Source organism: Octopus bimaculoides, chromosome 3 (genome assembly GCF_046866305.1).
Source record: "Octopus bimaculoides isolate indiv1 chromosome 3, ASM4686630v1, whole genome shotgun sequence".
Lineage (NCBI taxonomy): Eukaryota > Metazoa > Mollusca > Cephalopoda > Octopoda > Octopodidae > Octopus > Octopus bimaculoides.
This window is the reverse complement of record NC_142930.1, coordinates 86,569,120-86,580,092: the sequence shown is the minus strand read 5'-3', so window position 1 is coordinate 86,580,092 and position 10,973 is coordinate 86,569,120. Positions and strand designations below refer to the sequence as shown.

The window sequence follows — 10,973 nt, the reverse complement described above, 5'->3', positions numbered from 1 at the left end:
AAAAACGTTAAGAGTGAACTCTGTTGTATGTGACACATTGTACCAATATCGGAAGTTTCAAATTATTTAGTTAAAAAAAAGATGAAGTAAATAATCTGTACATCAAATTGAATAGATGCGAAATATATAAAAAAGGAAAGTCGACCTCGACGGAATTTGAACTCAAAACATAAAGACAGGTAAAATACCGTTAAGCATTTTACCCAGCATGCTAACGTCTCTGCCAGCTCACTGCCTTAAAGCATGTGCATTCATTTTAGCAATATATTCTTTAATATTCTTATTGATAAGTGTTACTCCCTTACTTAATTAAATGAAAGTTCATGGTATTTCACGCCATAACTTTTCTTCTATTAATTTTAGTACAATGCGACTAACAACTCTGAATTCCTCATACATTTTTCTATCATTTAAGCCTAAGAAAAGTACACTTTTATTTTAAAATTAGCAAGTTTATGTTAATCTAAGGTGAATAGGTGCCTTATTGCCCCCCCCCCCCCTTGAGGTCACAGATATTTTGATGTAACCTTTTTCTACTGAATCAAATCTCAAACTATTTATGCCAAAGTTTAGCTGAGGAGGTGTCCTCTTTAAAACTGTTAACAGATTGCAATTTAGTTGAGAACTAAATTATTGGTGAAGCTTGGAAGCTACTGCAATTGATGAAATGGTGGTCTTAAGAATATATTCAACCACAACCGTGATTGAATGATAATATATATATATGTTTATATATATGTATATACATATATACATACATACACGCATACACACACACACACACACACACACACATATATATATATATATATATATATATATATATATATATACACACACACACACACACACACACACACATATACATGTCATAAATAAGATGAACAAGTGTCTAGTGATGATGACTTCACGAATCACATTCACTTAGCATAAGAGAAGCAGTTGTTACATACCATCCACAAAGACTCACTACATAACCTCAACCTCCACAATGACTCATTACATAACCTCCACATAATAAAACAATGGCTAACTAGCCCAACAGAATTGCTTCTTCTTGTATTTGTTGCTCCATTCTCCACATAAATATATATAAAGTCTGTCATACCGGCCATGATGAAATACCACAAAGTATAGAAAATATGAAATACCACAAGGTATAGAAAATACATATTCGCCTTTATATATTTATATATTTAATCCTTTATATTGAACACTCAATATTTCATCTATTCAATAAGACATTCAATACTTCATTTCATAGTACCATCCATTTTTATTTTATATTATATATTGTATATTATATTATATATTGTATATTCCATATTCTATATCCCACATTGGTTTTGCAGGAATATAAATAAAACATAAAAAACAGACAGTGTTGGAACTCTTTTAAACAAAATAATATATTCCTCTATACACAATCAGACAAAAAACCCCTTTTTTTGTATTTATTTTTACTCGCATATATATATATATATATATATGTATATATATATATATATATATATAAATATATATATATATATGTATAGACATACATACACACACATATACACATATGCACACACACATGCACACATACATTGCTGATATTTATAGAAACGTCATCATCATTATCATGGTTATGTTGATGCAGTTACTGTTATTATTGTAATTGTTGTTGTTACTTCACGGAGATAACCACCATTGTTGTCTTGGATGCTACGGCTTCTTCTGATGCCTGTTGCCATTTCTAATATTGCTGCTGTTATTAGTTTCCTTGATATGTTTGTTCTGCATCACAACAACAACAACAACAACTATTACTACTACTACTACTACTACTACATTGTTGTTGCTGGTGGTTGGTGATGGTGACTGTGTTGGTATTTTTGTTGATTGTGTTGTTATTGTTGCTGTGTTCAGTGCTTCTTTTATTGTACTAATGTTGTTATTGTTTTATAACATCTTTTTCTTTGTTGCCAAATCTGTTGTGTTTTTCATCTTGCATGTCAATGCTATTGTCATTCCTTAATGTTTTTTCTCTGCATGTTGTTACTGTTGGCTGCTGCTGCTGTTATAACTGTTTTTTTTATCGTGGTTGCTGCTGTTGTTGCTGCTGTTCTGTTAGTTGTTTCATATATTTGTGTATTTTGCTCCTTCTGTTGTATATGCTGCTGTGATGCTCAATGTTATATCATCACTTCTAACCTTATTATTATTATTATTATTATTATTATTGAGTGAGAGAGCAGTGCATGCCATCTAAGTGACACTGGGGTATAAATATATGAAGCCCAATATACCCATCATGACTACCCATCTGATAAGGGTACACCAGGCACATGCATCACAACCATATGTGCATGACATGGTGATCTCATATCAAGATAAACAACGCATGACCTCGCAGGTGGGGCCCAGTTAAAATTTTTTTCAGGTCGAGTAGCCCATCCCACTCAAAAGGTCCCTGAATAAGATTTGTTTAAGGATGTTGAGCAAAACACCCATGTTTCCAAAGGTGAATTATTCAAATCCCAAAGAGTTCCTCTCAACACATGGCTATGATGCTCCCCACTACTTCTGCTCATGATCAAAGATGCACATATCATCAGCTACCAAGGGACATGCTCAACTGGTTAAGGTCAAACAACTGACTAGTAATTTTGTGGTATTAAGCAGAATATTTGCTGTAGCCCATCTTTTATACCAAGACAAAACAATGTACATGATAACACTTCCAATCAATTAAGATCAGAAGCCATGAGAGCCACTGCCTGGTACAGCATCTGGACATTTATTATTATTATTATTATTATTATTATTATTATTATTATTATTATTATTATTATTATTACTACTATTTTTATTATTATTATTTTTCCAGGGATGAATTTTTCAAACCCCAAAGAATCCTTCTCAACACATGGTTATGATGCTCCCCAACTACACCTGCTATGATCAGAGATGCACATATTGTCAGCCACCAAGGGACATGCTCAGCTGGTTAAGGTCAAACAGTTGACAAACAGATTTGTATTATTAAGAAAAATATTTGCTGTTGCCCGTCTTTTACATCAAGACAAAACAATGTACATGATAACACTTCCAATCAGGTGAGACCAGAAACCATGAGAGCCACTGCCTGGTACTGCATCATTTTGAATTTTTTTTAATATCTTTATTTTTGGAAGAGGTATTTCATTTCTTTTATATATTACATAAACTATCAAGTTTAGCCCAGACACTCTGTATATATTATGGTCACAAAAATGTGCAAACAAGTATTCATATATCATTTATTGTAAAATCTATATAAAGATGCAAAATAGCTTAAAATTATTAGTCAAATTAAAGTTATATTGAAATATTATTATTATTACCATTAATAATGAGTTGTATGATAATAAAAGATATTAGAAAAATATGAATATTTCTTACTATTAAAAATAAAAAGTGACTCTTATAAAGTATAGAAAATTTCAGATGAAAGAAAGCATATTAGATGCACAAATGTTACCTTAAGCAACTGGGATACTAAAGGCATATTTGTATAAAGTATTATGTATACCTTTTATCTGTTTTAGTCATTAGATTGCGGCCATGCTGGGGCACTGTGTTGAATTCTTAGCTGAACGAACTAACTCCAGTACTTAATTTTTGCTAAGCTTGGTACTTATTGCATTGGTCTCTTTTGCTGAACCACTAAGTTATAGGGACATAAATGCACCAAATGGTGGGTGTTCATGGTGTGGGGGAGCAAACACAGACATTTGCATACATACAAACATACATACATACATATATATATATACATATATATATATATATATAGATAGATAATATTAGGGATAAAAATCCAAATTTACAGGTAAAAACTCAATTCAATTCAATTTATTAAAAAATTTAATTAAATTAAGTTTCACAGTATAAAATATAAATATATAGTTTTAGAGAAAAGAACCAAGGTTCATGAACTCATCGATGAAAATCCACTGTCACATATAGAAAATTAATAAGTAAAAGCATAATAAATAAGTATAATATAATACAAAGTAAATATCATATTACACTTATGCTTGTGCTTTTACTTATTAATTTTCTATATGTGACAGTGGATTTTCATCAATGAGTTCATGAACCTTGGTTCTCTTCTCTAAAACTATATATATATATATATATATATATATATATATATATATATATATATATATATATATAATTATGTGTATAATAAAGTATGCAATTATAACATGCGTTTTCTCCAATCCTTAAATTCTTATATATATATATATATATATATACAATAGGCTTTTTTCAGTTTCCATCTACCAAATATACTCACAAGGTTTTGGTCAACCCAAAGCTGTAGAGGAAGACACTTTCCCAAGGTGCCACACAGTGAGACTGAACCACACCTGGTCATATTCCATATATGTTTGTGGTGTAATGCAGAGTGTACATATGAATATATATATTTATACAACTTTTTTTATGCATTTACCCTTAAACTATTGCTGCTTTGAATCTAGTTCTCATCATTGCATCTACAAGGAGCATGATGGCCATGTACTATTTTTACCTGTCTTGTAATTTTCTTGATACTTATAAATTTCTTACAGAAGTTTTGATGAGATCTTTCTAGAATACTCATGTGAATAGTTACTGGCATGGTTATGAGCTAAAACAAGCCCCTTTTAATTTTATATATTTCTGCAAAACTCTTTGAGCATCTAAGTTGCCTGTAATTTTAAATAATTATGCACACATTTTATGCCTGTTGTGATCCAGTTTCTGTTCTTATAATTAGTAGATATACATTATCCCTTTAGTATGCTAGTCTTGACATCATTTGTTATTTTCTAAAGTATTGTGTATTACTATTAAGAAAAGAAAGTGTCTCTGTTATGAAGTTCAGAAATATTCAGAATACTTCTGAGTATTACGCTACTCAGAATAGTGTAATCTTTGCATTCTAGATCAACATCTACTTATGTGTTATAAATGGATACTAAAGAACTACTGTTAAAAAAATATAAGATAGTAAATGCATGATTACTTACATATAGACAACAAGAGAAAATTGTATCTGTAAACATATCACTTCAGTGTCAACTAAAATGCACTGTGTGTGTGTGTGTGTGTGTGTGTGTGTGCATATGTGTGTAAATATGTATGTGTCTATCTGAATATACTGTTATATCTTGGGACGGCCATTATGCCAATAACAAGCACACACACCGGTTCTATTTTACTTCAGCTTATTAGAGATTTAGTTAGCTTTTTAACCAACTAACTATTCGTTTGTTTCATTAATGTTCACTCAGTCAATCCAACTGCAAAATTTGTCGAAGTCTAAAGTCTACTTGCAAACCTGGAGTAGAGAGTGCATGTCATTGATTAGGTCACAAATGGTGAGTAAAGGACTTGGTATATATATATGTATATATATATATATATATCGTTGTTTCCCTCCTTGTTTCTTTCTGTGTTCCTTTCTGTTGAAGAGTGTAGGCTCAAAACATTAAAGACTTTCTCTATTCCCAAGTGTTATACTAATACATCCAGTTGTTGTCTACACCAGCTGTCTTCATCTGTTGTTTTTTCGTGAATTCTCCCTATATATATATAGCCAGCTGTAAGCAAAAGAGGAAAAGTTCAGTTGTCACTAATTGTGACTGACAGTGCAGGGTAGCATCTACATTACTAGAAATAAGAACTAAAAGCTTTTGCAGTCACAAAGAAGCATGTCTATGTACTGACAGGGCAGATAACTACCCCACAGCGAGTGTGATCATCCTGTCATACATAAACATATGTTTCTTTATGGCTGTAAGGGCTATATGTATATATACAGACATATACATATAATGTGTGTGTGAGAAAGAGAGATCATGTGTCTGTTAGTGTCTCTTGGTCGTAATTTCATGTGATTGCTGTAAATAAGTGTTATTCATTTGTAATATGTTCGTTCAAGGGGCAATATTACCTTACTTGGAAACAAGCAAAATTTAGCATAGGAAGTGTACTTGGCCTTAGAAAAGTCTGCCTCTATAAACGGAATGTGACTCATGTAAGCATGGAAAAGTGGATGTTAAACAATGATATACTGGTTTATTGGTATGGAACAATTATTTGTGACCCAACATATAATTCCAAAATCAAGTCCCTTACTATGTGCAACTCAGGAAAACATACACACACACACACTCATATACACATACATACACACACACACACACACACACACACACACACACACACACACATATACATGCATATAGATAATCATTCAATTATAGCTGTATGATAAGAAGTTTATAAATTAATGAATAATGAAATAGAAGAAACCAAAAAAAAAAAAATGAATTGTAGAAAGTGCTGAGACAGAAGACAAAGCCTGGAATGATGTAAGTTTGGTGCAGCGATATAAGAAAATAGTTCATAAAAGATTTAAAAACGGAAATCTTTATAAAACATATGAACAATATTGAAATTTGCTTGTGTATATTATTTGGTATGTTCAAATTCAAAGTTTAGACATTCATAATTTATTTAATGGAATTCTATTGGGAAATCAGCACCAACAGCACCAACAGCAATGACAACCAATGAAACAACACCAACCAACTTCCAACTCTCACCTATAGCAGCATCAGAATAATAACAACAACAACAATAATAATAATATTAAAATAAATAATAATAATAATTATGATGATGATGGTGATGATGTCAACTGCCATCTGTGACTTTATCTAAGCCCCTACCAAAAGAACATCTGTATATTAAGAAAGTGTGAGAGAGAGAGAGAGAGAGGGGTGGGGAAGAAAAGAAGAGAAGGAAAGCAATAATAACAATTCCAATTACAAGAACAAGAACAGTGATATTCTCATGCGAAGCATAACCATTTCATTCTTCATCGTTTAACTACAACAACAAAACAGTTGAACTACAGTAATAATTTTAACAACAACACTATGAGTATCAATAACAGTTGCAGGAAATTGTAAACAAGTCCAAACTGTAGTAAGAGAACAATAATTTCACCATCACCTAAAATTGTCAGTGACAACAATATGAAAGTTCTATAAAATTGGAATTTATCAACTTACATTGATGGATCTAACTAATCAATTATTCATTCAAAATGAATTTGCTTTTTGTTAATTTATTGGACTTATTCTTCATTTTAGGCATTTATTTATTCTTTGCATCATAGAGAAGTTAATTTACAGTTAATAATACAAATAATAATAATGCTTTCTTTATTGGCCACAAGGGCCAAACGCTAAAATGAAGAAGGATGATAGAAAACGAGGGACAAGTGTGGCTCAGCACAAAAACATGTGTATACAGTAATAAAATAATAATAATAGACATCAGAATTTAAACAATAAAACCCCACTAAAGTAGTGGGGGTAGTGCATACAGAATGGTTTTATCACCCTGTGCACATTTCAGATATGTTTGTGTGAAGAGCTCATCTTGAACTGGCAGAGTTCTCCAGTAACACTGTCTGAGATTTCTGGCAATTATCCATTGGCCCTGGCATAAAACTCTGGAAAAGACCAGTTAATTGATCTCCCCTGTTGCCCAGAGATTCTGCAAGGACATCGTCTCTCTTTTACCCATCACTAATCTGCTATAGAACTTCAAAGAGGAATTTTCACTGACCACATTGCCCAACTAGATGAAGGCTGTAAGCACTTGCCAACACTCCAGGTGTTATTATTATTATTATTATTATTATTATTATTATCATCATCTTCATCATCCTCATTATTATTATTATTTGTTGGGATCGGTGGTTGTTCCGCTTAAGAAATTTATAGAGGATTAGTGGTGGGGAAGTGCAACAACGTTCTTGAGGAGTCTCTGGGCACCGACAAGAACAAACTGGCCAGTCTGTTCCAGAGGACTTTCCAGTTGGGAAATATCATGGATAATTTTTAGATATCCTTGGCCTGTTCAAGATAAACTCTACAGGCACAGATGTGCTGTCAGACAGACTTGTCCATGATGTGTACAGAGTGGCGAAACCATTCTTATTTCGGTATTGCCCACAAGGGGCTAAACATAGAGGGGACAAACAAGGACAGGCAAAGGGGGTTAAGTCGATTACATCGACCTCAGTGCGTAACTGGTACTTAATTTATCGACCCTGAAAGGATGAAAGGTAAAGTCAACCTCGGCGGAATTTGAACTCAGAACGTAACGGCAGATGAAATACCGCTAAGCATTTCGCCCGGCGTGTTAACGTTTCTGCCAGCTCGCCGCCACCCTTGTTCTGTGTCCAGGCATTGCTGACTTGTGGGGTTATGATGAACAGCTGCTTTCATGTGTTGGACGGATCCGTCTGTTGGCCGAGTCTGTAGTGATAATCACCCCACCACCCTCCTTCAATCATGCAGGTAAGGCAGTTATCCTTTGCCTGGTGTCTGTGGCAAAAGAGGTTGTTTGGTGGACAAGACTGAAAGGCATGAGTATATATACATTCCTTTTTGGTAGAACTCTCATTGACTTCTTCAAGATTCACTTGAAAAGGAAATTGAGAGTGGAGAGGGAAGTGCTGTTCTTGAGTGAGTTTATTGAAAGGTAGGTGAAAGTTGCAAAAATGGCATGTGTGGATGGTACGTACCTCTCTAAGTTTAGACTGGTGAGTCAGAGAGAAGGAATTGGAGAGGGCACTTACTCTTGGGGTTTGAGAGAAATCTTGGATAGTGGTGTTCCTTGATTATCTCTAGAGGCCTTCCTGTATCAGGAGGGCCACAACTCTATCATCCACTCCGCCACATTTTTTTAAACCTTTGTATTCTATGCATGTGTCCCTTCTTTTTCAGTGTATACTTAATTTCTTTCTTTCTTTCCATTTTTTTAAATATTATTTCATTATATGTAAAACCCTACACTTTCTATCTGTCTTTGTATTGTCCCCCTCATCCTTTGACAAATAAATGAAATCCTTATTATTATTATTATTCCTTTGTCAAGTCACAACAAGGACTTCAGACAGATAATACTTTCCTTAAGAATGTGCACTGTGCCTAATAAGGCTGCCTTTTGCAAGACATCAATCCTGCATGGGATTTCTTCTTCTTCTTCTTCTTCTTCTTCTTCTTCTTCTTCTTCTTCTTCTTCTTCTTCTTCTTCTTCTTCTTCTTCTTCTTCTTCTTCTTCTTCTTCTTCTTCTTCATTATTATTATTATTATTCAACATTTAGTAGTTTCAGGCAAATTTCTACTGCATCACCTGCTACACCTTCGTATTTCTAGGGTGTGTGTAGCGTTGTGTGTTCTGTTTTATTGTTGAGAGAGTGAAAATCTTCCTGGTGTTGTATTGCATCAGTTTCTTTTGTTATGAAGTTTGATGCAGTCTTGCCGAACCGCTAAGTTACAGGCATGAAGACACACCAGCATCAGTTGTCAAGCTATGGTGGAGGGACACACAAACATACACAAAGACACACACACATACGATGGGCTTCTTTCAGTTTCTGTCTACCAAATCCACCCATAAGGCTTTGGTCAGCCTGAGACTATAGTAGAAGACAATTGCCCAAGGTGCCATGCAGTGGGACTGAACCTGGAACCATGTGGCTGGTAAGCAAGCTACCTACCACATAGCCACTCATGCTTTTTCTTTTTTTCTTGTTCATTTCTTGTTTAAATTTTTCTTTCATTACACAGTTTCCAGTTTTAGTGATGCTGGCCTCCTTGATATGTTTCATTATCATTATTATTATTATTATTATTATTATTATTATTATTATTATTATTATTATTATTATTATTTACTTGAGCTGCTCAGTACAACATGCAAATTATTACTCTGATAAAACTTCTTCTTGTCTTTAAAATGGGTTCCCATATTACCCTAATAGTCAAAAAGAGTCAAGATACATCTGACTCATTACTTTCTTTTTTTATAGAGAAATATAAACATTAGTCGTTAGCACGGGAAGCATGTTTCAAGTTAAGAAACTATGTAAATCAGATTCAAAACCTCATTGTAGCTATTTTACTTAATTTGATAATGCCTTTAGAAAAGTTGTGAAGATTACATCTATCAGTCTGGTAACTCCAGAAAAATGCAGCACTACAAAGCTTCCACTGCTTTGATTGTTCTTTGGTTTCAGGCTGGTAGTGATGAACCCAACTTTCGTCCATAGTAATGAAATGAGCAAGAAAAATCTCTTCATCAGCTTCAAACAGCTCCAGGTTGCTCGTGGACAAAGTGCACATGGTGCGTTTCTGTTCAGGAGTCAAAAGGCGAGGGACCCACCTTGCAGAAACCTTTGAGAACCCAAGTTCTTTTGTCACAATGTTGTCTGCTCTTTCAGTTGAGATGCCCAGTCTCTCGGCTATCTGACGACATGATATTCAATGATCTTGCATTATCATACCAAGAGCAGGGTCAAGGTTGTCCTTGGTGGTTGCAGTTGGAGGTCTCCCTGGTCTGGGATCATCTTCTACACTCTCCCTGCCACACTTGAATTCATTTACCCAGCGTTTAACTGTTGCATATGAAGGAGCATTGTCTGTTAAGGTTCTCACCATACCTTCATGGATTTCTGATGGAGTCATACCTTTGAAGTGAAGGTACTTTATGACAGCATGATACTCAGTTTTCTCCATTTTCCTTGTAAATTTGAAGCTTGTTTATTAAAAAATCTGCAACAAAAAGAATTAAAATATCAGAATCATGAAAATAAGCAAGAATACTCCAAAAAGACAGTACATACCAAAAAAAATTGTTTCAACTATACAGCAGCCCTAATTCTAGGTTAGGCTCAAAACTTTTCAGACACCCCTTGTATCTCTGTGTGAAGAAAAGGAGAAATTTCTACAAGGACTAAAAAGGCAATTTTGGCAAAGGCTAATGAGGGAGCTTCTGTAAACATTAATAAAGAAGTTTCTAGATATGTCTCTGAAGGAGTATCTTTGTAAGTAAACAAAATATCAACTGTGTGGTTACTCCAACTACTA

At 33.8% G+C, this 10,973-nt stretch overlaps 1 pseudogene; it reads right to left on the bottom strand.

The window, feature by feature from the left end:
* Window positions 1-9,983: 9,983 nt before the first annotated feature.
* Window positions 9,984-10,671, bottom strand: LOC149136624 (protein GVQW3-like; annotated as a pseudogene).
* Window positions 10,672-10,973: the final 302 nt, after the last annotated feature.